This window comes from Rhagoletis pomonella, unplaced genomic scaffold (assembly GCF_013731165.1).
Source record: "Rhagoletis pomonella isolate Grant_MI unplaced genomic scaffold, Rhpom_1.0 Rhpom_scaffold_00199, whole genome shotgun sequence".
NCBI lineage: Eukaryota > Metazoa > Arthropoda > Insecta > Diptera > Tephritidae > Rhagoletis > Rhagoletis pomonella.
The window spans coordinates 67,192-71,364 of NW_023458753.1; the positions used below are offsets into that span (position 1 = coordinate 67,192).

Sequence of the window (4,173 nt, forward strand, 5' to 3'; positions counted from 1 at the left end):
TATGGTCTGTGGTGTTATTATGTTGTTGTGTTGTGGTGACTGTGTGAGGCTGCTCGGGTGGACTGAGGTTGGCCGTGGAGGCTGCTCTGTTTGAGCAACAGGGGGCCACGTACGACGTGGTCCACTGTCGGTGTGTCCGTAGTCCTGAGCAGACTCTAAGGTGACTCCACCCCTCGCAGGCATTACACTTGACAGAGGTGGAGTTGTGGTGTAGTCGTCTCCGGCATACGCAGCAGGTGTAGATTTCTGGCCCTGGGTTTGACTCGATGCCAGCCCTGAGTAGAAGAATACGTAGTGAATGTAGCCCTATGGACGAATAACTTCTGAGATACTTCTCCGACCTAAACGGGGTTAGATCGCCGAAACAACAGCCCTTGGTCGGGTAAAGCCCGAGTCATTCCGGTACGTAGAACCGGCTGTCGTGGGAATGCCTTTGTTGGTGCTGTAACCGCCTAAGCGATTTTGGCCGAGTCCAAAACAGCACGCCAGTCATTTCTCTTCTGTACTAACTGACGCCAACTGGAAATGCCAAGTGAAGCCAAGTCCTTCTCCACCTGGTCTTTCCAACGCAGAGGAGGCCTTTCTCTTCCTCTGTTACCAGCATCGCGGCCCACGTTGAATACTTTCAGAGCAGGACCGTTTCTGTCCATTCGAACGACATGGCCAAGCCAGCGGAGCCGCTGAATTTTAATTCGCTGCACTATGTCTATATCGTTGTAAAGCTCATACAGCTCATCGTTAAATCGTCTGCGTTATTCGCCATGGCCAACGCGTAAAGGTCCGTAAATCTTTCGCAGAATCTTTCTCTCGAAAACTCCAAGAGTCGCTTCATCACATTTTTTTTTATTGTCCATGCCTCCGCGCCATACACCAGCACAGGCATGATGAGTGACTTATAGAGTGTGATCTTTGTACGACGAGAGAGGACTTTAATTTTCAATTGCCTCCTCAGTCCAAAGTAGCACTTGTTGGCAAGAGTGATACTCTGTTGGATTTCAAGGTTGACATTATTATTGGTGTTAATGCTGGTTCCCAAATAAACGAAGTCGTGCACTTTTTCAAACTTGTAACTGTCAACAGTGACGTGGGTGCCAAGACGCGTATGCTCTGACTGTTTGTGGGATGACAGGAGTAACTTCATTTTGTCCTCGTTCACCACCAGACCCATTCGCTTTGTTTCGCTATCCAATCCCGAGAAGGCAGAAAAGACGTAGCCCTTGTTTTTACCGATAATATCGATGTCGTCGGCATACGCCGGCAATTGTACGCTCTTGTAAAGTATTGTGCCTGAGCGGTTCAGTTCTGCTGCTCGTACTTCCTCGCCACTGTACTTTAATAGCTCAGCTGGCAGGCTGTCAGCTCAAGCAGCTTTATTGGTTTTGCAAGCGCGCTATCTCTTTTCGTACCTCGTCATAGTCAGGTGGTGGAACATCGACTCCAACGTCATCGACTGGGGGCTCGGGTTCGTCTTCTCCACTAATTTCAGCGGTGCTACCATTCAGTAGGGAGGAAGAGTGTTCCCTTCATAATGTAAGTACATTCTGGATATCGGTCACTAGGTCGCCATTGCTGTTCTTACAGGAGTTCGCCCTGGTCTTGAAACCTTCCGTAAGTCGCCTAACCCTCTGGTAAAATTTTCCGGCGTTTTTCCTGTCGGCTAGCATTTCAAGCTCTTCGCACTCACGTATTTTGGCCTCCATTTTCTTATTGCGGCACATACGTCTCGCTTCCTTCTTCAGTTCCCTATAACGGTCCCACATGGCTCGCGTTGCACCCGATCGCAGCGTGGCCCTATAGGCGGCGTCTTTTTTCTCTGCGGCTTCTTGACATTTCTCATCGTACCAGTTGTTCTTTCGAGCTCGCTGAAATCCGACTACTTCTTCGGCGGCGGTACTTAATGAGCGGGAAATGTGGTTCCACTGCTCGCATATGTCGGTTTGTTTGAAGAGTGCTCTCTGAGAGCAGGTGTGAGAGTCGAGTAGCGAAAGCGCTGACTGTCTGTTGTGATTGCAGCTTTTCGTCGTTAAGCTTTCCTTGCATATTTGGGCGCACATTTTTTGCTGCACAGAGGCGCGTGCGTATCTTGGCTGCAACAAGATAGTGGTCCGAGTCGATGTTTGGACCTCGGAGTGTGCGTACGTCTAAAACACTGGAAGCGTGCCTTCCGTCTATCACAACATGATCGATTTGGTTTCTCGTTTTTCGATCCGGAGACAGCCACGTAGCTTGATGGATCTTTTTATGCTTGAACCTAGTACTGCATACTACCATGTTTCAGGCCCCGGCGAAGTCGATCAGCCTCAATCCGTTGTCGGACGTTTCGTCGTGGAGGCTGAATTTTCCGACGGTGGTTCCAAAAATCCCTTCCTTGCCCACCCTGGTATTGAAGTCGCCAAGCACGATTTTTATATAGTGGCGGGGGCAGCACTCGTACGTGCGCTCCAAGCGCTCATAGAAGAGATCCTTGGATGCCTCATCCTTCTCTTCCGTCGGGGCATGGGCGCAGATGAGCGAGATGTTGAAGAATCTAGCTTTGATGCGGATTGTGGCTAGACGTTCGTCCACCGGGGTAAACGCCAGTACTCGGCGACGGAGTCTCTCTCCTACCACGAATCTAACACCGAATTTGCGCTTCTTTACGTGGCAACTGTAGTAGACGTCGCAAGGCTTCACAATTACTTTTCCTTGCCCCGTCCATCGCATTTCTTGGATGGCGGTGATGTCAGCCTTCGTCTTCCCGAGAACATCAACCAGCCGGGCAGAGGCACCTTCCCCATTAAGGGTCCAGATATTCCAGGTGCATACCCTTAAATCACAGTCCTTTATACGTTTGCCGTGGTCGTCATCAAAAAAAGGGGTCTCATCCGAGGCGGTTTGTTCTTTTTCATTGGGCGGGGTTTTAACGTGGAGGGACCCAAACCCAGCGCACGCGAAGTTTTATGCCTTCTTACTTTAGCTCGCTCTCCAGCGGGTGTTAGGTTGCTACCCACAGGATACGTGGATATAAATATCCGGACGTTGTGAGCTGCGATTTGAACCGTCCGCACAAGAATCGGTTTTACTTTTTCGAAAAGAGTTGCCACCTTTAAAAACTTATATTCAAATTATAACAAAAACTAAATTATTACAAAATGGGTATTATTAACCGAAATGGCTATGAAAAGCTTTGTTTCTTAACTGAACTATAGGAGGGTTGCCACCTGTTTAAAAAATCATATTAGGTAAGAAAAATATGTACCACCCTATGGGTACCAAACGAAAGGGGTTTCAGAAAGTAGTAGTTTGAAAATATTTTGAAGAGGGTTGCCACCTGCTTGAAATATCGAATTTAGTTTACTTATACACAAGTTATATGGGACATCAAAATATGGATGTCAAACGAGGAGTGTTGACAAGTCTTTAGATTGAACGCTAAGAATATTTTTCAGGTGTTGAAAAAGGATTGCCACCTGTTTAAGAAGTTAAATACAAATTATTTAATAAGTGTAATGAATTACTAAAATATGGGTATCAATCGAAGGGGGTTTGAAATACTTTTATTTCTGAACTGTACTTAGGGGGCTGCCACATCTTTAAAAAAATCAAATTCCACTAAATTTATCAGTTAATTAAAATATGTATCGCGATGTCAGGCGAAGGAGAGTTAACAAGGATAAAGCTAGAAAACACTTTTGAATAGGGCTGCCACCAGTTTGAAAGGTCTTACTCAATTAACTAATACAAAAAGTATAATAATAGATTGGCGCTTACACATATGTTAGTGTTTGGCCGAGCTTCTCCTCCGATTTGTGGCGTGCGCCTTGATGTTGTCACACAAACCGGAGGGACCTACAGTTTTACGCCGACTCCGAACGGCAATTGTATTTTTGTGAGAAGCTGTTTTTCATGGCAGAAATACACTCGGAGGTTTGCCATTGCCTGCCGAGGGACAAAAAGTATATGAAATATAAAAATACCGTAGTCAAACGAAGGAATGTTAGGAAATCTTTAGTTTGACCATTTGGAATGTTTGAAGAGCGTTGCTAGGTGTTTAAAAAGATACATTCAAATTATTCAATTATTTAGGAGGGTTGCCATATGTTCGAAAAATCAAATTCAGATTAGCTCTTCAGTTTATTGAAATACATGTGTATCACAATGTCAGACGAAAGAGATTTAAAAAGATTTTAGTTT

At 45.9% G+C, this 4,173-nt stretch overlaps 1 long non-coding RNA gene across 1 annotated transcript in view; it reads left to right on the top strand.

Annotated features, from left to right (window-relative positions):
• Nucleotides 1–245: 245 nt before the first annotated feature.
• LOC118750301 overlaps nucleotides 246–4,173 on the top strand; it is a 5,842-nt gene continuing 1,914 nt past the window's right edge. The window contains exon 1 of the long non-coding RNA XR_004994376.1: nucleotides 246–279. This is a non-coding gene — a long non-coding RNA (uncharacterized LOC118750301). The remainder of the gene's footprint in view (nucleotides 280–4,173) is intronic.